Below are 27,736 nucleotides of genomic sequence, written 5' to 3'. Positions count from 1 at the left end.
TAGAAGTGAGGTTTGCTTCTGCAGTGCTGGGTTATAGGGTCTATCAATCAAGCCGCATGAATAGTGTGTTGAGCAGTGCTATCCATGTAGCCTATCAAATCATCAAGGAGGATACAACATGTGATGTTTGTGAGATGATCAGAAGTCAATTTCTAGTGAACATGGAGCGAATTAAGAAGGACAAGAAGAAATCATTCAAGTATGGTTCATTACTAGTATACATATTCTTCTATGTGCAAATTTTCTTTCCTGGTAAGGGCAATATAGTGTGGTCTGAAGATAAACCTATCATGGTTTAGATAGGTGAAATGATTAGAGATTTAGGTGATAAGTTTGGAGAAACAATGTGGGGTTATTTTAAAGAATTCCAAACCAGAATGCACAAAAGAGAGAGAATTCCAACCAGTATAGTTCAAAAGTACAAGGACAACATTTGTTTTCTTGTTGACACTGATTGTTGCATTATTCAAGTGATTCAACCTAGAAACTTTTAGGTACCTACTATGGGTTATGAGGTTGGGGAAGACATTACTAAAGTATATGCAAACATTTTACTATCTAAACCGGTAGATAGAAAATCAAACAGATTTAGAACTTGTGAGGAGGCAAGCTCCAAAATAAAAAGGAACTTAAGGAGCCTATCATACAAAAGAGAGTAAGGAAAATTATTTATACCCTAGACAAAAAGTATGGAGGAGAAGCATCTGGTGCCATTTCTTCCACTAGTACAAGTAAACAAATAGGAGAAAAGAAGAAAACATCAAAGGCAAAACCCAAGGGTACTGCATCCAACAAGCCGACAACATACACAAAAGAAAGGGACTCAGATACTTCTGCATCTTCCCCAGGTAAAGGTGGACTAGTAGGAGTGACATATGCAAGAAAGAAAAAGAGTGAAGGGACAGTTGACACAAAGGCTAAAAGGAAGCCCAAGAAGGATGAAAAGGAGTGTGATAACACTGACACCCAATCTGATGTGGAAATAAAAGAAGTCAGAAGAAGTGGTAGAAATGTAGTTCCAACTATTGATGAATTGGTCCATGGGATCAAAGTGTATGGAGATCTATCTGGTGTTGGGAGAAAATATCCCCTTTGCAACGAGGAGGACAAAAGAAAAATTGAAGAAGCACTTATCTGGAACTTGCATAAGTTCTGCAAAACTCCTAGTGAACTATATGGAATAATTTCATCAAAGTTGTAAAATCAAATTGAAGGGAGATCAAAAACAGCCCTAGCAATTAAGAAAGAGCACATGATAAAAGAACTCATGGAAGTGAAAAATGATTTAGATTTTAATCAATCTTCAATAGTGGCAGAAGCATGTGTTCAACGCTTCAAAATAAGGAACATGATAGGGAGAGTGGCCATAGGAGATGTCCAAGGTGTGCATGATGAGGGTGTTGCCTTATGGAAAATAATCTTGAGCCAGCAAAAGGAAGCTGAAGAAGAAATAGCAAAAAAAACTAAACAGGACCAAGGTGCAACTACCCTTCACAAAGGGAAAGGTAAAGACAAAGACTCTACTAAAGGTTTTGATGTTTTCTCAGTTGATGATATCATAGGTAATGTTGTGTTAGGTATTCCTAATCTGACAAAGGATGTTGAGCAACTGATCAAACACAAATCAACTATTGAAACTTTTGATATTGATGTTACACTAGTAAAGGGAGCTGATAAAACTAAGCATCTTGGTGAAGATGAAGTCTTAATTGAAGATATACCTTATGAAGATAAACCTCATAGAACTTTGGTAACAATAAATCCTACTGAAAATGAACCTCTTTTGTCATAAAAAGGTGCACAGGAAGGAAATCCAAAAATAATAAATTTATCAATACCAACTGTTGAAGAATCAGAGAAGAAGGAAATCGAGGAGAAGGAAGAAAAATAGAAGTAGAAAAGAAGGAAGAAGAGATGAAGGAAACAAAGGAGACCAAGGAATCAGAACAACACAAGAAGAAAGAGTATTCTTCATTTGGTCAACCTAAAGATGGTAAGAAAACAGTGGTGGACACTCCTCTGGTAAAGAGGAAGTTAGATTTAGAAAAGGAGAGTGAAAAGAAGAAAGATAAACTCACCACCGCAGCCAGCTTTGAGGTTGAGGCTAAAGAAAAGGGAGAAGAAATAGAGGAGGAAGATGAGGAAGACTCTATAATTGACATAAAGAAGATGACTCCTAAACAATTAATGAAAGTTTCTGAAAATTTGAGAGTTCAAGCTGAAAAGGCAAAACTTAGAGAAAAGAAAAAGAAGGCAAGAATTCTCAATTCTGCCAAGACAATTCTATCTGATCTCATTCCTAACATTTCTATTGATGACACTGCACCCATCATTAATCAGTTGGGCACTCTTGTCAAAGCAATCGATTCAGAGGCAACTGATCTGGAGAAGGTTGCAGTTAGACAGTATGAAACAAGGAGAGGTGAAAAACTAATGGAACAAAAATCAGTTGGCAAAGTTGCTCTCTCCACAAGCACTGAAGAGGTCAAATCTATACTATAGGAAGTTGGCAAATTATTGGTTAAATTATCAAGCTTCACTGATTTAATCAAAGATCTTGAAGATAAAAGAGCTCAGACTTAAAGGGAAATCCAAGATCTGATAGGTTCTTTTGATCCTCTTACAAGCTCTACAATGACCTTTAGTGGAAAGGTCAAACAATTAACTCATGAAATCAAAAAGTTAAAAGAGGAAGAGGATAAACAAGCTCTTAATCTGTTAGAGCTACAGTACTATCTTGCACCGATCATTGATTTCATGTAAAGGAATTTCAAAGAAGCAGAAATCCTCATAAGCGCACTTGCCTGTAAGACAATAGATGATATGGAGGATTTTGTTACAATTCTGCATGGACAATTCAACACCATGAAACAAGTGAAGCCTTCATGGGAATCTACTTTGCAAGCTGCTAAGGAAAATTTCAAAGACATTTTTGCTTTATTCTCATGAATTCTTTTGTATATTATTTTTTATTGATGTCAAATGGGGGAGTTTGTATATAGACTGAGGTAGATGAAACAGGAGTCAGAACTGACACATACATGACTATTTTGCAGCAAAGTCATTGAACCTTTTCTATAGTGTTTGCCATCAATGCCAAAGGGGGGGTTTGTTGGCATTATGATGCATTTTGTATGACCGGTGAAATGGTTTTCATTGTTGGCAACATCAGCTTCTAAGTCTCTACAGTCCATCGGTAAAGGAGTAAAGAGTAACCGGTGAAGAACAATAGTCCTTATTCCTATCGGCAGTGAGTAGACTGGTATACAGGGGTTAACCACCTAAATAGTGAGTAGACCGGTATACAGGGGTTAACCCACTAAGCAGTGAGTAGATTGGTATACATGGGTTAATCGGCTAAGCAGTGAGTAGACCAATATACACAAGGTAATCGGTTAGGCAGAATTGGACCGGTACATAGGCGACTACCGGTAATATAGGAGTCTCAACCGATAGACTTAGAAACATCCAGATAACATCTAGTTGAATCGATAGTCTTCTCTTTTCAACCAGTGAGCTTTTCGGCATGAACTGTTGTCTTGATCGATATTCCAATGATTTTTGGAGAGCAATTTAAGGTGCGATAACAAATTTTTGAATTTGATTTTTGGAGGGAAAGTTGGTGCTGGAACTAAAGGATAATATATTCACATCATTCATTTTGATTATGTTGTTGTCAATGAGAAAAATATATGTGTGAATGTTAACATGGGGAGAAAAATAGAGTGTAGCAAATAGAGGTATGAATCGGTGAAGCCAAAAATGATTAGAAGAACAGAGCTTGCAAAGAAGATCTATGAGACAAAGGTAGTGTCATCAGATAGATCAATCATCTTTGTTGCTTTCTAACAATTGCAGCATTGTAAATCCTTTAACAGGGTGAACCTTAACCGGTTCTTCATGTACAATCTCTTAACAGAGTCACTTCTAATATGAAGTTGTAAAATCCTCTAGCAAGGTGAACTTTAACAGGTTCTAAGGTATTCTTAACCGGATACCAGACACTCCTAACAAGGTGATGTTCTCATAAAGAAGTAGTTCTAAGCTCTTAACAGGGCACTCTTTTTCACTACAGTAAAAGAGATTGTGGGTAATCACCATTGTGGTTTTCTCCCTCTAACCAAGGTTTTCCATGTATAATTGCTAGTGTTATGTGATGCTTATTTGTGCATGCAAATTTCTTTTCTTTGATGTTCTCTTCTTTCATGATTAATGCAATGTTTAAGTTAATTTGGAAGGATAGCTACAGATCGGTTAGTTTGAAAGTTTGAATTGTGTATAAACAGTTTTGACTGATTCACCCCCCCTCTCAGTCACAAGTTAATACTAACACCCCATAACATTAGTTCTTCCACATCTAGATCAAACCTTGACCCAATAAAAATGTCATTAACTCCCCGAATATCCAATTTGAATTCCTTATTATCAGAGTGCAATAAACTATCAAAAATAAAAGAGGCACTCAGGTCCCATCCTGGAAAAAGAATTACTCCAGCCTTTATCAGTAGTTGTCTCCCTCTTTGTGGAGTCATTATGACCAATTCTGCTTCTATATCCTCTTTTATTTTCTTCAATAATTTTGCCTCATTTTTAGGTGTCACATTTGGGATAGACTCCCTGAGCCTTTTGCCTTTGAAATTATAAAGAAAAGACTTAAATTCTTTGGATTTAACAAATACATCATTTGCCACAAAAGCAACATGTTTATCCAATCTTTCATCTTTATAAATTTCCATTTTAGTTATAATTTGATCATCTTCATTGAACTCTTCTTCCACATCTTTTGCCTATGACCTAGAAATGACTTCAGTGTCTTTTGGTTCATTTTCTAACATTTCTTCTTCTGTCTCCATCCCCATTAACCTCTGTCTTTTCTCCTCCAATTCCTTGTTTAGGTTATCAATCACTTCTTGAGCCTCTGCATCTTCCATGTTCCTAAATATATCTTTTGCTTCTAGACTCACATGTAAATAATCACCTAGATTTTGCCTTTTCTTGCAGTAGTGGATATATCTTTCCGGGTCATAATTCTTTCTTGCAAAATGTTTGAATAAATTAAATTCTTCCATTAATTTCTTGTCAATTATATTATAGGATTTTGTTGAAATAATTGTGAAATCTCCAAAGCTGAGAGTACATGGCAAGAAAGCCTGCTTACACATATCCCCAAAGTTTTTAGCATTTGAGACACTCAATTGTCTGACAATCTCCAAGTATGCTATTCGGTTGGGAACACATTTTGGCAACATATAGGGAGTTCTTTTAAACCCATATATCCTGAAGCATGTGAAGTCCTTATTGACATACCAATCTCCCTAGTTATGATTCACTATATTTTTGTCATTAAAATCTTTAGGTCTTAAAAATCTTTTAATATCATCTAAGATTGATCCATCACAAGGAAATCCATACATCCGATAAATTGGATTTACTATCCATTCCTCAAATTTGATATAATTTGATCCTGTTTAACGAGAATCCCAAACAAAAGTCCATAATTGAACAGGTTGCTCCCCCCTTGCCTATTTCTGACGTTAAGCCTCAATTTGTCGAGCCATATACCCCTAAACGTCCATAGAATAAGATTAAATGCATCAATAATGAGTAAAACTTAAAACTAAGGCAATTATTATCCCTGAGGTTCAAAAAACCCTCATGCAATATCTCCACCAAATATGACACATAATCAAATAGCCTAGGTTCATACATTTGAATGTTTGAAGCTAAAACTAATGGCCCAATACTTGTGAGGTCTGGAACCTCAATGCCTCCTAACTGCCCACAAAACAATAGGTGTACTGAAGGTAATGTCTGAATAAATCATTGTTAAATGGTGGCCCGTCATGTTTTTTAAGTTCTCTCGCTTCTTCTTTATGGACAGCTAGTTTCCACCCAAAGTATGTAGTGTCCATTCTTTGACATTCCTCTTCTGATTCCCCAGAAGACAGAGGTTTATCAAAACCGGAATCTAGATTGAACACTTAATTTATAGTGTTTACTGAAAACCCTATGAAGGCTTCTCCATTTGGAGTCTGAATGTATCTACCCGCAAAATTATAATTTCTCACTAGAATCTCTAAAACTTTCAAATTTACAAAAACATTAGGGACAATTAACGTACCCAAATTTGTAACCTAGGGGTTGTAGAGTGAAACCTCCCTATTTCTCCTCAAGTAATGGAATAAAAACATTTCATAGCCCCTTACCCTAGTCCAAACATCCTCGACATCCGTGTATCTATCTTCTGATTGATCCTAGCCAGGTAGATGTTGTTTCGATCTTCTAGACTTAGGGTCAGGCACTTGTATTTGATCAATCATATCCTAGTTCAATTTTCTAACTGGGGTGTCTTCTCCTATTTTGGATTTCTTGGATCCTGACTCTGAACTCTTGGCTGATCTCTTTTTCCCTGTAGAACTAGACACCTCCATTTCTGCAACTATAATTTCTCACTCTACCCTTTACAAATTAGAAGTCTTTATTCTGCCAATTTCTTTCATTGTGTGAGATTTATGTCAGGCAACTTCAATTATATAACAAATGTATTCAATGCAAAACTCGTAATGAATTAGCATCCCATAAATTAGCTTCGTGTGAACCCGATGCAAGCATTTAATAAGAGTCCTCTACTTCAGTTTTGAAATTTGTTTTGACAACAGCTCATAGGCACATGTCTCCTCGATGTAATTTTATTTTGGCACCATCGACATAAATCTCTCCCTTTCTTCGATACATTGATATTACCTATTGATTGGCATATGTCGGTCTGATGATTTCCACAGCCTCTTGATTTCTTCTTACTCATTGGGATAACATAAGCCGATGACCTCTCTTCCTACTGATCGGTGATATTTATCCAGCTAGTCTCATCGAGATAGCTTAAAATGTGTTTCGACGATGGGCATAATTTCCCCAATGTCTTTTCCCTCGACGTAGCTCCTCCCAATACATTATGTCTCAGCATAATCTTTGTCAACATTGTCATTGGGAATATTCTTACCGATAGCCTTATTGACTATCGGCAAGACAAGATTTCTCCATTGCTTCTTGTGTGTGTTATGCCAATGGACTTCATTGATGTATTCTATCCCGATCACTTGCTTCTACTTGTCTTAAGTGTTACCATCGGGTTGACTTTTTCCGATAAAGTAGATTTCAAATTTTTTGTAACTTTTTCTTTTCCTTATGAATACAAATGTTTATAATCTGCTTAATGGGTTCAATATAAAGTGAACAAAACCTCTAGCACAAAAATGGACTCCACAATTCCTAGTTATTCTTTAAGATACTTTTGAAGCATACATTTTGGCCAAATTTGTCAAAGTGAAAGCTCATCCATATCTACCATCTGATAAGAACACATGTTTTTGCTTCAAAGGAATCTCGAAAACCTTTTGATAAGTAGCCACAATCACATTTGCATTTTTAATCACTCCAAGAAATGTATGATAAGATTTCTATCCTCCTATCTGCACCTTGGGAGGATCTTTGTCTGCCTTGTCTCATCTTAGTGCCACCTTCAAGTTGCCCAGCTGATGGTTGTTTTATAGGAGCTAAATCATAGATGGATGGGAGTTGGTCACCTTCAAGCTCCTTTAAATGTAGCTACCCTTGACTTACTGCTTGGCCTAGTTTCCAAACTCTAGAGAATCCTAGTGATGCAAAGAGGCTATAGGATCCCTCAAATCTTTGTGAACCTTCCTGACCTTATCACTACTTTGATCTTATCAGAGTGCTTTGACATTTTTGTAATATAGCTACTTCTCTTGTGATTTGTCAATGACTGCTGTTCATGATGTTACTGTGTTGATTGTTCAATGGTTTTGGTTCATTTCACAATTTTTTTTATGTTTTAAGTATTTCAATTTCGTATATTATACTGAACCATCATTTCATAACTAACATTTCAAGTTCTTTATAACTAGTTCTAAGAAGACTTCCATACTTACGACATCGTTTTTCTTAGTTTGGGAGGGGCCAAATGAGCTTCCAGCTTCTCGTGGTTGGCCCTGTTAAGTAGAGAATATTAAACTATTCTTGAAATAAAGAGAAGCTCAATAAGGTAACAAACTTTTCAATATTTCATTATGATCCACTATTAATCTTATTAATGCTAAGCATCTTGTTTGTGGGTTACATATTCAGTGTTGCAAGTTGTGAACATGCTTCTGTGAGACAATTCCCCATTACAATTGAATGCATGCCTCATTGGTTTTGTGAGTTTATTTTGTTCTAGAATAGACATACTTTTTTTGTTCATTCCTTAACATTTGTTCATTTTATTTTAGAATAGACACATTGCCTCATTTTGTTCATTCATTGTTCATTTTGAGTTTCTTTTGGGTCAAATTTGAAGAAAGAGAATGCATAAAAGGAGGTGGAACTACTGGAAACTGTCTATTAAACTAAGTTACTGATTCTTCACTAAAACCCCTAGATCCTGATTCTAATTCTACCTAGGTCCTGGTCCGAGCCTGATTCCCATTGGATTCCTCCAAGGTCCTTCTTAGGTGGTTGGGTCCTCAGTGATTATTCATCATCTATTGTGCTTAATTTTGAGGCAAATTAATAAAGTAGTGCTAGCTGCAAAGTGTACAATTTAAATTGCTATCTCATATACATTGCAACATTTTGTAAGGGGTGTAATCTGACCCAAACTTCTATTCAAATTGCATTTGTCATAATTACATAGCATGTCATCATTGGTGCAATCTGATCTTTATTTCTTTTTTTGTTGATTTCTTCATACTATCATAAGGATGTGAAACTACTATTAGTGATTTCTTATTGATCAACTGGTAATCATATTGATTAGTAATCAGCTCTAAGATCTTCCAATAGTTAGTGGCATTATTTATCACTAGATTTTTCCATCCTACTATCTTGATGACTAGATCTGGTATTGTCAATATTTTTTCGAGGGTTTCAAGACCTAATTGAGCACCATTAATCAAATCAATTTATGCATCTATGCAATTCATTGTATGAGTGTTTACTTTGATTTCATTTCAATCTGTCATAAACTAAATAAATTCAAGATTACATTTGCCATCAGCTTCTTTTATATCATTGGAGTGGATTTTATGTCATATATATATGTGTGTGTGTACAGACGTACCTGTACCCATACCCAAGGATTTGTTTTTTGCCGATTTCGTGAATTCATACCTGATTCTGTATCCGCACGTGTACCCAAATCGATAACTTAGCTGTTAAATTATCTAAAATCCATCTTGTCTCATGTATGACCTATGAAGGGCTTCTAACTAATGTAGAACTGATTAAATTGTCCTCAAAACTCCACCTTTTCAAGCCTAAAACTGATGATGAACTTAGAAATCCACGTTTTCTCTAAAAAACTCATGCCTGAATTGATGAATGATACTAAGAACTTGCATTCTAACTTGAAGTTCACTTAACTAAAACTCCCACCCTTTATTCATTTCCATGTGCATGTTTATGGTGGTCCAATCTACTAAAAAATACTATCATGACTGCACTTTCATTTCTCATAGAAGGTGATCATATCTCCATGTTGCATTGTCTAATCTCAAACTTACTGTCATGTGCCTCTGTATTTAGAACCTGATTTCTATCACAATCCTTATTCTTCACTCCTCATTACTGGTCTGCAACACTATATCACCATTGTACTGAGCCTCTGTGCATGCCTTATAATTATTACATCTTTGGATGCCTTTGAGTTCTTTTTTTTCCTTGATAGACTTTATCTTCTTATCTCTCTATGACTGTACTTTACCTTTGATTTACTTTGCGACAAGGCTTTTATGGACTACAATTGACATTGATGGAATCTCCTTGTATTGTCCTTAAGTTTGGAGCCTTGAAATAGAGTGTACGCCTTATGATGACACTGTCTACTTTGTGCTCTACAATATTCTCATGTCTCCAACTCAGATGATTATCTTTTATGACTAGATATATCTTTGTAAGTTCTTTCTTTGTTAATAATTATCTCCTTGAGTTGTGTATGCCTAAGATTGAAATATTGTTCTTGATAGTCTTGTTGCTCACTATTTTGTAGAGTTTTCCTTAGGCACATGCACTATCACATGTTGCCCTTTAAACAAGGTCTAGGACTATACCTAACCCTACACTGTTATCCATGACTACATATTGAGTTCTAGATCTCTATCTTTATAATATCCTCCTTTGATAATATTTTTAAATAACAATATGACTATCTATATGACTATTTATGAATGCTTTATGTACTGGCTACAAGACATTTTTGTCATTTACTATTATGATTCCTTATGATAAGTCTTCTCTTGCATTCTTGTAGCTATTTCATCTTTATCTTTCTCATAATGAAGTACCTATTGCACTTAATCCTTTTTAAGCTCACTGCTATTAATCCATTGTAATCATCAAAATTCAACCTAATGGTAACACCGACAAGTAGAAGCATGCGATCAGGATAGCATACACCATTTAAGTCCATCAGGAGAAAAAACACTAGCGGCAATGGAGAAATGTTGTCGTGTCGATAGCCGATGAGGCTATTGGTAAGACTTATCCTAATGGACACTGGAAAAAAGTAAAATGCATCGGCAAAGGTTACGACGATAAAGGGTCATCAGTGTAGACAAAAGCAGTCGAGTGTTTTTTTTTTTTAAATGTCGTGGAAGGTCGGAATTTCGATGAACACCACAAGAAAACTGACGATGTTGCCATACCTGCGATGACAAAAATGACACAGGATGCAACCTCGTTCGTCATTGTAATCGTCAAAATTCCAACATCTCCTTGAAGATGGTCCATCGACAGAACACACACTAGCGGCAATGGAGAAATCATGTCTTTCCGATAGCCGATGAGGCTATTGGTAAGACTTATCCTGATAGACACTGGCAACAGTAAAATGCATCAGCAAAGGTTACGGCAATAAAGGGTCATCGAAAAAGGTTACGGCGATAAAGGATGCAATGAGGTCAGAATTTCAATGTCTCATCAAACAAACATTCCGCTTAGCGACAATGGAGAAATATTTTCTTGCCGATAGTTGATGAGGCTATCAGAAAGACTTATCCCAAGGGTCATCGACAAAGGTTTTGATGATAAAGGATGCAACGAGGTCAGAATTTCAACATCTCCTCGTCAAAAAAACATGCCGTGGGTGCATAGAAATTTCCGACATGGGGCCGTCAAAATTTTGTCGTGAATCCCATCGTCGGAATACCGACGAAAAAATAGTGACCAGGATTTTATCCCCGAATACATCTGAATTCTGACGTTTAGTTGTCTGAGTTCCGACGAACACTCATCGGAAAAACGCTCCAAATGTACTAGTGTGTACTAAATTAGATAAAAAGGCTTGTGCCACTATTCATTTATGTTTATTTGATTCTATCCTATTAATGTTTCAAATGAGACCATTGCATATAAATTATACAATATAATAGGAGATATTTATGAAACTAAGAGTCTCATTAATATGTTATTTTTTAAAATAAAGTTATACTCTTAAAATGATTGATGGAGACTCGATTGTAGGACATTAAAATTCATTTGACCTAATCTTGAGTCATTTAAAATTAATTAATGTAAATATAGATGAGGAGATGAATTTATTCTATTATTATGTTCACGACTTGAATCTTGGGATAGTCTTATGCTTGCAATCAATGGTTTTTTTTTCAAATGATCTAAAGTTGGATGCTCTCATTACCATTCTACTTTAAGAGGAAACAACCATGACCTTGGAGGGGTGTATGAGGTATATCCAAGGAGAAAGGTAAGGACAAGAATAAAGGTGAAAAGTACAAGTCTAAGGATTGTTCTAAGTCCACTGGAAGGTCTAAAACACCTTGTAAGAGTAGATTGAGGTGTTGGAACTGTGCTAAGTGGGGGCATCTAAAAAAGGAATGTAAGAATAAAAATAAAAATATTGATGATTCCTCTACAAATAAATCCTCTAATGATGAATCTAGTAATGCTTTTATAATAGAGGAGATAAAGGGCCTCGTTCATCCAACTTTTCTCATACATCAACGGGGTTTGGGGTGATGTTAGGAACATCCCAACCTTCATCATTATCACCATATTTATCTTTAGTGTACATAGAAGAGACCACCAAAACTAATCATGGAAACCATTTGGAGGGAGTAGGAATCGACCACCTAGAAGCACTGCTAGTTGATGACCCCACCTCCCAAAAGGTCACCATGATAACCATTGTGGCCACCAAAATGGCGACAAGGAGCTTGGGATATGTAAGGTTCTCTCTCCTTAAACTACAACACAAAAATAAATAAATGCTCAAATTGACATAATTAAGGAAATCAAGTATGATAACTAAATATATAAATATAAATGTCATATTACATCTCATACGTAGAGTGTCTAATCCATGTGTTAGCACATGAAATGAGATATATAAATAGTACGACTTAGGCTCTCATGCCATGTAACCAACTCAATATAAATAATAATATACAATTAATTAAGTGATATACAAGAAATGATATATGAAATATAATCAATGAGCCTTTGAATGTCATTGACCCCAAAAATCATCTACAAATCCCAGAGACAAGAACATGGCTCAAGCGCTTTTCCGCCCAACCATGAAGCTTACACTTTCTTAGAATTCAAGTCATGACACAAAGAATACCTAGCTTTGCATGAAATGCCTAGCTACTTGGAAACAATAGGCATGAGGGAACTCCGATGCAACCTGACATATTTCCTTGCATTTCTAACATGAACTTGCAATGTCCCACTATTAGGATGTGGAGGAGAAACATATCAATATAATTTTACTAGGCTGCATTCATATATTTCAATGAAAACATGGCTTTGGTTTAAGCACTTGGAAATATCTAGTTTTTCCTCAAAAGAGAATCAACCTTCTTTGTTAGCACATATTTATCACCCATCCTAGAAGGTAAACCCATCACACACAAGAAAATAACTACTTTCTTTTATAAAAGACATTAAGAAAACATGCATATTCTCTTAAAACTAACTCTTTTCTTTTCATGCAAATGGTAACATCATGATACTACATGCATTCATTTCCTACTACGAGACATGCAAAATTTATGTAATTACTTTGTGCATAAGGATATTTGATATGAATGTTCATGCACTATCTATTTCAATGTATATGATGTTGAAGATATTATAGCTACTGTAGGACTCCACTGACCAACCTAGCTATCCAAATGTCTAAATGGCCTATGGGCCTTAGACATTTGGTTATTCAATTTACTTATTCAGTTAAACATGATTCATATTTTAACTTCAGATCAATCGTGATTACCATTTGCCATGTCATATTTACTATAGTCGTATATATCTGATTATCTACTTAAATTATATAATCGAGGGCTGAATATGATCGGTTTAATCATATTTTTCATTGCATTGACTTGTAATCGATTTATTATATCGGACTTGTTATGTATTGGTTAAGTTTATTATGCATAACTGATCATAATTGAATCGGTTGAATGTAAACCCAATTACAATTATGAATTGGTTCTGCATCCAATTGCCACCATGACTCCTCATATAGATTCACAACTAATTAATTTGTCTCCGGGTATCATATATAAATATGATAAAATTATTTTGAATGGAAATAAGGTGAACATTATAATAAGCAAGCAGTTCGTGGCAAATTAATATTAGCAGATCGATAATATACATACAGTGAATTAAATACAACAATATGTGAACACTGCAGTTCGTAATTACCATCAACCTAAAGGAGGTCGATATTATACATCAATCTATTATCATTAGAGATCATGGATATACATATAAACCCTACATATCATATATATTGTGATAGATTGGATCTCATCTAAATTGTGATATATACACACATTAATTCGTGATCTTCACACACAGAAAATTCAATAGACATTTTGTTAATTGGATTCGTACAGGTTACATAGTTGAATTGATATCAAACTGAAATCAAGTTTAAATAAAATTTAAAACTACCTACTTATACAATCTGATCAAATTTTAACATGGTATCAGAGCAGGTTTAAGGAAAGATCAGATCAGATTCATAGAAGCACGGTTATCCGCCAGTATTGTCCTCAAGATCAACTTCGTCTACCAAACATCAATATGGTGAATGGAATCAGAGTTAAAGACTGACTTGAGAGTGCATTAAACTTCATGCATTAAAAAAATTAGATGAGTTCGTGAAGGATGCGGTACCAGAACCAAAGGAAGAGGATGAGAAACTTCAATGGAAGAGAAAGAACAACAAAGCAATGGAAATGTTGGTTGACTCTGTGAAAGATCACATTGTGCCAATCATCTCCAAGTTGGAGAAAACATGTGACATGTTCAAAGCATTAGAGAAAATGTATGAGATAAACAACACAAGTCAAGCTCTTGCACTAAAGCAACAACTTCACCATGTAAAAATGACAAAAGGCGAATCCATCACCTCATACTTCATGAGGATTATAAAATTGAGAGATCAACTCTCTATCATTGGTCACACAATAGAGAGAAAAGATTTAACCATCTTGGCACTCAATGATTTCCCCTCTACATGGGAATCATTTATTCAAGGGATAAGCGCAAGATCAAAACTTTCTTAGTTTTATCGATTAATGACTAACTGCATTCAAGAAGAGTCAAGATTGGCTATAAGAGGCATTAGCCAAAGCTCCATAAATGAAGATATTCATGTTCTTTCCTCACACTCCTCAAAGATGAAAGGTAAGAAAGGACATTTAAAAAGGATGAAAGACAAGGAATCTAATGGTGCCCCTACATTCAAAAGAAGGAAGGATATTTCAAAAATCCAATGCTTTAGATGTGACAAATATGATCACTATGCAATGCAATGTCCAACCAGGACTATGCCTCAAGCTTCCATTTCGGATGTTGGTGAAACTCTTCCACAAAAGGATTTAGATGGATTCATATTCTGACTTGAAAGAGATAAGTTTTATTAATTCATGCTATTACATTATGTGTGTTACTTGTGAATCAACATTGTCAATAGATGTCTGTTTACGACAAGCTGCTTCTGGACACCCTGTGTTTAAATTTCTTCAATTTACTATGAGAAACTTATCCCTTACATACAGGACATCCTTAGAATCACAACATATGGATTCTAGAGTTGTATTTGTGATGAAGAGATTGAAATTCAGGAGGAATATGTAGAGGACTTTAGTGGAGATTTTGAGATTTTGCATTTTCCTAAAACAAATAGTTACCTCCAGAAGTGCAACAGTCCATTTGGGAAAGCTATAAAGGAATTTGTGTAGGTAATGATAGCATATAGGGTTACAAAGAAAATATGAGACAAGAGGGCTCTCCTAGTGAGAGGGAGAATACTGCAAGGGGATCTTGTTCATATACTTCTATGATAGAGGGAGCAACTAAGAAGATGTGCTTCGATTGATATCCGAGGATCTTGATCATATTGATTCAGAGGGAGTGGACCATGTCAAGATGGTATCTTGAGTGATTAGTCAAAGGACTATGACTCATGGGATGGAGTCCCATGTATATAGACTAGAAGGCCTTTATGCTGACTCCTAGGTCATGATATTTTTGGATAGATGAATACTTGGTAAGCTTGGAATACACTGAGTGATGCAGAATCCAACCTTGTGTTGCATGAAAAGTCAAGGCATGTGGAGATCAAGTGGAAAGGTATGTTATTCAACAAAGATACATTATTACTAATGAGTAGAAGACGAACATTCTCACCAGGCCTCTCTTCAGAATAAAGTTTGTGTACTTTCGAGGTAAGATCAAGAATGAAGCCCTAGTTGAGATTGAGTCTCAACACCATTGATTTAGTTATATGTTATACTAATGCATTCTTCTATTTGAGCAAAGATGTTTAATGTGTAAACTCTAGTTTAATGGAATTTCTCCTTGAGAAGAGTCTTGAGGTGAAAGCCCTCTGATCCACCCTCTGAATGGTTCATGGTGGATGTCATGTGTGTGACACCATGACAACATCACGTGAGAGAGTTTGTGATGTGTTCCTTGTACTTGTGTGTTTACCCTTTGGATGAGCCATGGTGAATATCATTGTGAGGTGATGATCTCACAATTATGAACACTTGTACATCTCACCATTATTGTAAGGTAACGATCTTACAATATTGGTTGGTTAAAGAATTATGGTGGATATCATGTGATGTGATATCTATGGATATGCCATAATGGTTGATATCTCGAGAGGTAATATCTATGGATTTTCCATAGTGGTGGATATCTTCTGAAGTGATATCTATAGATGTAGTCATTGTGGACAGTCATCACAATGAGGTGATGTAACTTATAAAGGTTAAGAAAGGATTCCTCCCTAGCTAAGAGGGAGTGTTGAAGATATTATAGCTACGGTAGGACTCCGCTGACCAACCTAGCTATCCAAATATCTAATTGGCCTATCGGCTTTAGACATTTGGTTATTCAATTTACTTGTTCAATTAAACATGATTCGTATTTAAATTCAGATCAATTGTGATTATCGTTTGCCATGTCATATTTACTATAGTTGTATATATCTGATTATCTACTTACATTATATAATCGAGGGTTGACTATGATTGGTTTAATCATATTTGTTATTTCATTGACTTGTAATCGATTTATCATATCGGACTTGTTACGCATTGGTTAAGTTTATTATGCATAACCGATCATAATTGAATCGATTGAATGTAAACTCAATTATAATTATGAATCGGTTCTACATCCAATTGCCATTGTGACTCTTCATATAGAGTAACGACTTATTAAGTTGTCTTTGGGTATCATATATGAATATGATACATTTCTTTTGAATGGCAATAAGGTGAACGATATAATAAGCAAGCAGTTCATGGGAAATCAATATTAGCAGATTGATAATATACATATAGTGAATTACATACAACAATACGTGAACACTGCAGTTCGTAATTACCATCAACCTGAAGGAGGTCGATATTATACAACAATCTATTATCATTAGAGATCGTGGCTATACATATAAACCTTCCATATCATATATATTGTTTCATCTAAATTGTGATATATACACACGTTAATTCGTGATGTTCACACACAACAAATTCAACAAACATTCTGCTAATTGGATCTGTACCTTACATAGTTGAATTGATATCAAACTGAAATCAAGTTTAAATAAAATTTAAAACTACCTACTTATACAATCTGATCAAATTTCAACATGTGAAATCATTTTTATTGTTTACTAACCATAGTCATGTTGTTTTGTAACTAATTTCAATCATAGAGTGAAAGAAACAAGTAATTTCCATGTATGCATGCATGCATGCATGCATGTATGTATCTATATCTATTTATAGGTACGTACTATCATTTAAAAAAGAAGATCATTTTTAATGCTTTCTATGCTAAAAAAAAAAAATGATTTCATAAACAATTGTGATTGATAGACAAATATAATCTCATAAGAAAATTTGATTCTATAAACAAATCCTCTTTCATAAACAATTCTAGTTTCATATTGTTGTTATAAAAAGCTCTAAGAAAGAGATTGGAGAAAATCATTCAGATTATTTAGTCACATAATGCATATATATACATTTGTACACACACACACACATGTCTACATATATATACATATGTATACATATAAATACATGTATACATACTATAGATATATGTATGCATGCATGCATGTATGTATGTATGTATGTATATACACGTGTGTGCGTACACACACACACACATATCTGCATTATGTGACTAAATAATCTGAATGATTTTCTCCAATCTTTTTTTTATAGCTTTTTATGACAACAATATGAAATATACATATGTATATGTGTATATGTGTATATATATGTATATACACACACACACACACATATGTATGTATGCATGCATGTATGTGTGTGTGTGTGTCTATATATGTATGTATGTATGTATGTATAGACACATATAACTATTGTTCACTTTCTTTATTATGAAAAATAAAGAAATTAAATTATGATAATTTCTATAAGTTTCATGATAAAGAAAGAAAATAGTAGCTACAAGTCATGTATTTTTAGGATAATGAGAACATTTGCATGTATACATGATATGTGTATCGATATATGTACATACTTGCATGTGTGTGTATATCCATATACATAGACATATAGACACAAACACACACATAGGTACATGTATATACCTATATATATGTCTACACACACACACACATACATACATAGACATACATAGACATACATAGACATACATAGACATATATATATATACATACACACATACATTACATACATATATATATATATATATACACACACATACACACACATATACATACACACACACACACACACATATATATATACATACGCACACATATATACATACATACATACATATACACATACACACACATATACATACATACATACATATACACATATACATACATATACACATATACATATATATACACATATGTGTGTGTGTGTACATATATATGTACATATTTACACACATATGTATATGTATATGTATATGTATATATGTAAGTGTGTATATATATATATGTGTGTGTGTGTGTGTGTATGTGTGTAAATATGTACATATATATGTAAGTGTGTATATATGTGTGTGTGTGTGTGTGTGTGTGTGTGTGTGTGTGTATACATGTACATATACATATACGTACACATATACACATATAAATATGTATAAGTTTATATATGATACATACATACATATGTATATATGTATGTATGTGTGTGTGTATGTCGATACATATATATATGTATGTATATATGTGTGTGTGTACATATATACATACATATACATATGTGTGTGTGTATTTCACATTGTTTTCTTACATTTTGGATTTGAATCAACACACAAATGTTACTGCCAGAATGATTTGAGATTTGTTCCTTGATTTTATAGTATCTTGATCTGCATCTTTGTACATGCATTTGTATATGTATGTATGTATGCGTAAGGTAGGGGAAATAAGATTCACAAGTCTAATGCAATCAAAGAATCTATTTTATTGCCTACATTGTAAAATTGGAAGGAGGATTATCCACTAGGCTTGAGATGGCTTAAGTACAAAGCAGATGCAATGGTCCTTTGCTATGGGGGAATATGACTATGCAATTGAAAATGAAGAATGCAAGAAATATGTCTAAATAGGTTTGAATTAATGATAGTTTTTAGAATGTACATGATGGCTGGTAATTGACAAATTGATTTCACAAGAAGATCCAATAGAGAAAATTGTAACTAACCTACAGTCTAAATTTCAAGTAGAAGTGGAGGGACTGGGATGCCCAAAGCACCTTGCTCTCGGGACTGAGGCACTTGGTGCATCCTGCTCTGAGTAGTTTCGGCTTCGACGAATTGTAGACTGTAGATCTCCACCTGCTCATGGGAGTGGGGTGCCTAGGGAAACTTGCTCCCTCTAATACGAGCCCAAATTTAAACCCAAGGTCTAGGATGTCGAGGAGAGGCTAGGATTAAATGTAAATTGAGTTTTGAGGTTGGGATAAAATACAAAAGGCCACAAATGTTAACATAGGGCCTAGATAGGTGATAAATGAGAAGATGAAATAATTAAATCTAAGCACATCTATGATATAAGGGCCCATGCAAGATTTTGGTAAGATTTAATTAACAGAAGACCCATAATATTAATCTAAATTAATAAAGGTCCTATAATCCATAAAGGAATGAAAAATACCAAAATGATTGCTAGGAGAGTGAAATTGGACAACCTAATTAAAGGTGCACAATTTAAAATGCTACAATATGTAACATGCACAAAAGTAAATTGGCTCATTACTCTTAAAATATTGAGACATATAGATGTTGTTCACTTTCCTTATCATGAAATTTATAAAAATTGTGACATTTTCCATAATTTTCATGAATAAAGAAAGTGAATAGTAGCTATATGTATCTATGTTTTAAGGATAATGAGAAAATTTACATACATACATATGTGTATATGTGTGTGTGTGTAACGCCCCACCAATAAACCCTGGAGGAATCGACTAACATTTCCAAATAAGAGTGAAATAATTTTTTTAAACTATTAAATGAACGTTTTATAATATTAGAAGGATAAAATTAAACTATAATGCACAAGCGGAAGACATCTACTAACTTTTCCACCTAAGGTTTCTCAACGTTGTTACTAATCTAAACATACAACATTTAAGGAATTAAAAGTAATGAAAGGTAGCACTGACACATATAAGAGCTTATTCCAAAATAACAGCTAAAGTGATCCATTTAAACAAATTATTGAACTATACAATTGCATTGCATAATATAAATACTTTCCAAAACTTAATTCATTAAAAACCATTAACTAAATTTATCATTGCAAAGTAATGAATCATGAACATGAACATATTTAATAGCATAAGGTCAATGTTTCCTTTTATTGATATAAAAACCTATCATCTATATCTCATACCACTCACATCAAGATTCCATCCTGAATACATCATAGTTACATCATTGTTTCATCATAATTACATCATTCGCCATGTAGGTATGTCCATACATATTTACATCTGATAAACATAAGTATAATATGACAAAAGCATAAAATCTTCATCTGACTCATTGAGCTGACAAAATTCAAGAGTAGCAATCTAGAACATGAACAAAGCCATTTCATGCATAGACAGGTTCAAAATCCCCAATGGAAGAAGGCAACTATCACCCAACCATGTGGAACCCAAAGGACCACCCCCCATGCTAGGAGATAGACATAAGGCCCTCAAACACACAAACAAGGACAAACATAACATGGTCTAAACACACTTCCATCGGGTAAAGACATAATAAGACATACATAGATAAAACTCCAAACATGAATACTCCAGAGATTACAATCACAGAGACAAGATACTAGTGCCCACAAGGGAAGAGTTTCATCGCATAGCTCCATCAAGATACCTGCAACAAGAACAAAGTGACCACCATCTCATACATGAATTCTCCCACCCTCCATCATGCCACTGCCACTGGACATGAAAAGGCCACCAAAAGAGAAAGCTACACAATCTGACACAACAAATGATAAGTCCTGCACCAACTGATATCCGAACACAAACAATAATCCAAAGGTATCCAATGCAAAGGTAGCTATTTACATAGCTGAAAAAAACACCAACAACAAGTGCTAACATATCAGCTATACATGCCTCCAAGGCATACAAACCAAGTGAATAACATCTCATCAACATATGCAACCTGTAACATGCAACCATAAGCCCCAAGTGCAATACCTTCCACGTATGTACACCAAGGAACTCCCATTGCATAGGTAATGTCAAAATCAGAAATGAATCCACCATCATAGAAGTGTAACCATATAGTATCAAGAACATCCACATCAATACGAACATCATGTAAATAAATAACCTGCAAGTACCACTCTCACACCATGTCTCCAACATTCTCCCAAGTTCTCCACATCAACAAAAGAAAGAGATAAAGGAAACTCTATGCCATCTCCCACATAACAACACATGAACACAAAACCAATGAACACATATCTCCAAACAACCTCAAATCAAATGTAATGTGAATATGAACATCCAAGAAGATAACCAAAAGAAAGAGAGAAACACTGCAAATCAAATCTTGTAGTATGTCCTTCTACACACACCTCTAAATGCTAACTGTGTCAAGAATGATCTCCTCCATAAAACCCTAAATGAAAAGCATAACAACTCCCAAACTCGTTAATTCCCTTGGAATAAACCAACATATATAACATGTAATCAACATGGATGTAAGCCTCTCATAGCCAAGAAGATCAAACTAATATCCATTCCCAATCCCAAGGGAATATGCCCAATAAACCATCTCCCAAACTAATATCAATGACTGCCACCATCATAATAATAACTCAAATGCACAAGGAGATAACCAATGCCATACATCTCTCAAATAGACCCTCTAGAACTAACAAACTCCATGTAGCTCAAGACCCATATCAATGAAAGATAAACATAACATCATGCACCTGAAAGGAACAATGGGCAATACCTCTCAAGTAGTAAACCGTCGAGTAGACCAAGAGTGGAGAATGAGAATTCTCCTCCAAGACATCCAAGTCATCATGACTCATCTAAGAACAATCTCCTCTCAAGTCCATACTAGGTGAATGCTCTTCAGTCTTCCTACTAAAACAATCAACCATTCCAACACATATCTCTAAACACAAGATAATACTAGCATCACCTATGTCTCCAAGTATCTATGAGTACCTGTAACCAATCAATCCATGCCAAACTCCAAATGCAACATAGCACCACCATGAATTAATCAAGAAAATGATCATGTACCCAATACAAAGAGAACTACCAAGATCAATGCCAAAGCTCCAACCGCAGAATCATGAACATAAACATGATAAGATGATCTAACCATCTCCTCCAAAAATATAACATGCTCCATATGAACACATCAAATAACCATATCATTCCAAAACTCTAAGCTAGCCATCAAGAGTGTATCATGGCATAATATCAACCATCCTATCAAGTAAGGATAACATGTCAAATGAAAACATAAATCACACCTCAACCAAGGACTCCTTGAGCCCTCAAGATGTAAACATCCTCAAATATCATGAAGATCACCATCTCCTACAAGTGTACCCACAAATGTGAAAGGTCCTTCTACATCAATAGGATCTAAGACATCCTCCAAAAATCTACACACTAAGAAGATCATCCACCATCCAATGGTGAATACACATCACTGCTACAAGCTTCCACTGAACCGTGATACCAAGCTCTCCATAGCATCATGATAACCATCTTCTAAATGAAGATCATCCAGGTCTACACACATACAACTGAAATGTCAAAAATACCAAGTAAACCATGAACTCCATCTCAAGAAGATACAAAACCACCAACAAACAATCATGATCAAATCCTACACCACCACATAATCACTGCCAAAAGCTCCCACTGAAAGTGTATACAAGATATCCATGACAATATGATAAAACCATCATCTAAAATGAGAATCAATCAAAGCCATCTAACAATCAAAGAACTCAAAGTCGACATCATGAGCTCCCAAAAGTCAAAGTAACCACGATCCTCAATTAAGAAGATAAATTGCCATAACCAATCAGGAATCCAAATCAAATCATTACCAACCAAAGCACCTACAAATCAATCATGTCATGCCAAAGTATCTAAACATAAGAAACATCCATAGCACCATGATCATATCCACTAAACTGAACATCTAACTCAATGTGTTCAACCTGTCAACATCACATAGTCAACCATGTAGGTCCCCCATCATGACTGTACCTGGTAACAACATCTCTCCTCCTCAACATGAAAACAAATCAGTGAAGCAATGGCTAAGCCAAGCCACCAAATATGAATATGCATAAACAATGAAAGATTTGTGGGCATAGACAACCCATACCCAAGCCATAGGTGCAATCCTATAAGTAAAGACAACTCACAAAACTGCATAACTTGTAGACCAACCAATGCAACATACATAATCAAACCAAATTGATATCCATTTCAACATAACATCAATATGAGATACAACACTGAGTATACAATGATATCAAATCCAAAATCTCCAATATGTAGCATGCCATAAACTCATAGTGTCACCATAGTCAAAAGAACCATTAAAAACTCAAGTTAAAATATCATCATATAAATCATATCAAATCTACTCTAAACCTAAACCAATGTGTAGTGTTTGTCAAGAGCTTTCCATCAACTATTCGAAGTCCAAAATCTGACTTCGTATGCTCAAGTTATGACTTTTCAAAGCCATAAAGATACCTGTCACTTCCAGCTGACATTTCACTGCCCAAACATCAAAACTTGGAAAAACTAATCATATCATGATGAAGTAAACTGAACCACCTTCCCAACGACTATAAGAAGTTGAAAATTTGACATCATACGCCCAAGATATGCTCCGTGAAAGAAAACAACCAATTAGACTATAAATGCAAGCATGGATTCCAATTTTTTTTCACCAATATGCCATACAAATTATTTTCCAAATTTTCTCAATATGCCAACAAAAAATAATTTTCAAATTTTTAACTAAGCAGGGCCCACTGGCTGGGCCCACCCACATGGCATATAAAACAATATTTAATACTTGGCATATAAACATTTCCATGGCATATAATATTTAATTACGTATTGGCAGGCATTTTATTTTACAAAGTTTTTGTATAAATTTTTTTTCAAAAAAACAATTTTTAATTTTAAATGAAAAAGGCGGATTTTAAATTTTAATTGTTTGTTATTTTTTTAAAAGAAATGCCACGGGGTTAACCCCTGCCTAAGGTTTCCCCACGAGACGTGAGGCCCCACCGCCGGCACAGTAGTCGATGCCACTGCTGGTAGTGTCGACAATAGATACTGATAGTGGTACAACCACTGTCGGGTGCCCTTGTTGCAGGGTCGTGGGTTGTGGTGGGGTCTACGTACCCCCCACCCAATGTAATTATTTTATTATTATATTTTGACTTTTCCAAATTATTTTTGTTTTTATTTTATTTTTCAATTTAAATTTTTTTCAAAAGCCTTTCGGGTATAACATGCAGGAAATAAAATATTATTTTTCTGACAACACCACTATGCAGGCGGTATGACCGTACCATCTAAAAAAAAATTCAAACTCATTCCTCTGTCACCAAAATAGGGCATGTTATATATCAAAATTCGTCTCCCAACCTCTCTGATCACAACCATGGGGTCCATTTTGTCTCACAGGGTCAAATCTGAAACTCCACCTCCAAAACCCCCAAAATGCAAAATCATGGAAACCCATTTTGAAACAAATTTTTATAACACCAAATCTGCAACCCACAACCTACAACAAACCCTCATATCTTTCATTGTCTTTCATTCTTTCATACATTCATGAATTCAACCTAGGGTTATAACAACCATAAAATCAATAGCTCTGATACCACTTGTAAGGAAACTTGCAGCCAACTTTATGACAATTTTCACATAACCCAATTGAGATCTTAATCAAATCAACCCATAGAATCCACATGCAAAGAATAGACAACATACCCATAAAAATGTGACACAAGATATATCCTGGGAAAACCCTCATGAGGGAAAAACTCAACCTCTAAAAGCATCATCCACCATGTATTATCAACAATGCGTCCATTACAATACAACTATGGAAATCCTTCAAAAACTCAACCATAACAAGCCATCAACAAGCACTCCATGTGAACAAGCATGAATCCACACATCCCATGCTATGCTTCCTTCTTCACAAATGCTAACCTGACTAACTGACCAACCCAAACAACTACCCTTGTGGTTGCTTTTATAAACACAAGCTCCCACAAAACCACCAAGTGGTATTACATCAAACCATGTGCCCAAAACCACGTGACAATAAAATATAATATTTTTCCTACCTACCCTTGACCCACATTTAATATTGGGTACTTCATCACAATTACACTTCCCAATATTAAATAAATACAATATAATAATACCAATGTGTCAATACAACTCATCAAGTGGTTACAAGAATATTCCAAAGGAATCTCTACATGTTGCACGTCCATTTAGGTGCTCCTAGGTGCAACAATACAATATGATATTATAATATAATTCCATGTCCATCTCACACAATAATAAAATAATACAACAATGAAACATTATTATGCAAGGTGTACAACACCATTTTCCCAGCAGATCTTGTCTGGGATTACATACATGAACAATGGAATGAAAATATCTTTCAGCATTTTTTGTTGCTCCTCATTTGACCAATCAATGTTGTCCATATTTGGTGCTCCATTCATCCAGATGGATCCATGCACATGTGGTGACCCCCTATGTTTCCACTCATATCTAATCCATTAATCTTTTATATTCATGCCTTTTTCTAGAATTTATTTTCTAAATATTGAATGTCTTATGCACATGTAGTGTGTGACTATATGAGGATAGTCTATGACATTTTGTTTTCGCCAAATTTGAGCTTCTCGTGGATTACTTGGTGGTGATCCTAGCATTAATGCATGCAATTCAAGACAATACATATCTACAACACTCAATGTGGAATATTGTAGGAGAGCCTATTTGATGAAGCATGTCTGTTAGTTCTGCATGACATTTGGTCCAATATGACCTTGTATCCCTCAATTTGGTTCCAAACTGCATTAGTCTTGATGCAGCCATGGTCCAGAGGGCCCTCAAAGAGAATAGTTTGGATCATGCAACAAGAGTAACACAATGGAAGCATGAACAAAAAACATAGAAAATGCAATCAGAGACGTCTGCAACATCATATATTCATCATAAATCAACCGACAACATTCGGAAATCAAAACATTCTTGTAGGACCAGTTACATCATACATTTCAAATTACAATCATCTGGATCTCTAAATTAAAAATCATGAAACTAAATTATCACATTTCTTCTTATCTACCTCTATATTTGCTTCCCTCACTCCTAAAAATCAATTACATCAATATATATATCATTTGGAACACATCTGGATTCTGGGTCAACCACAAAAGATCACATTCTCCAAAACAAGAAAATGAAACGTGTAAAATAGGTTGGCCCCAAAATGAGAAGATATCCTCCGCCAAGAACGCAAATGAAGTACAGAACACCAAGGAAGGTCGACCAAGGGCCAAGGAACATCGAACAGGGTACCAAGAAAATCCGCAATCCAAGAAATCGCTTCGCACGAGAAGAAAACTACAACTAGTCGTTAAGCTCAAAACTGCTCTGGGAACAAAGAAACAGACAATCCGAAAGCGATAACTTGCAGAAAAAGAATCCAAATGAACTAAAAATCCTGGACAAGGAACAAGAACCAGTTTGGAAGCCAAAAATTTGATTCACAACGAAAAAGAAACAACTACAAAAAAATTCTAAAAGAAACACAGAAACAGCAACACTAAACAAGAACAAAACTGAAAGCAAATATTTTTTGTTGATGCAAGATTGCTCATTAACCGGGGATGCTCCTACATCAGACACCCCAGGTAGAAAAAGATGCTCCATGAGAGGCAACTCATGAACATCGAAAAGGATTCAGGATATAGACCCCATGCTCGCTTCTGATCCAAACGTCTTCTTTGTCTGCAAACTTCTTCCCAGCTACCATTTCTGGAACTTCAGTTAGATCTTCCAATCTCTTATCCTCTTCTTCTCTCTTTGCTTGTTTCATACCTACACTCTTCCTCTTACCACTATTCCCTTTCTTCTACAAATTCGATTTGTTCTTTCCACTGGAATCCATCTTACCTGCCACCATAATTCTAGCCTTGTTGTCATCCGGTACCACCTTGTTATCAGCTAGATCTTTCTTCAAATCCATGCCAACATCCAGTATAACCTCTGCAACCTATTTCTCAGCATTGCAATTCTTCACAAAACTCAATTTCCTCACCTCTTTCTCTTTCAAATATGCCAAAATAAACTTTTGCCCATCCTTCTCAATAGTGACTAGGTTCTTCCTACAATCATAGATAGCTCCTCTATCAAACTGTCAAGGTCTACCCAGCAAAACATGACAAGCACTCATAGGCAAGATATCACACAAGACTTCATCTCTAAATAGACCAATACTAAATTTCACCCAGCATTGCTCTTTGATCTTTACCACATGATAATCTTTCAACCAACCCACCTTGTAAGGACAAGGATGCTTAAGCCTCTTCAAACCAAGTTTCTTC

This window comes from Cryptomeria japonica, chromosome 4 (genome assembly GCF_030272615.1).
Source record: "Cryptomeria japonica chromosome 4, Sugi_1.0, whole genome shotgun sequence".
Taxonomy (NCBI): domain Eukaryota; kingdom Viridiplantae; phylum Streptophyta; class Pinopsida; order Cupressales; family Cupressaceae; genus Cryptomeria; species Cryptomeria japonica.
The sequence above is the reverse complement of the archived record's forward strand: the minus strand, read 5'-3'. Positions refer to the sequence as shown.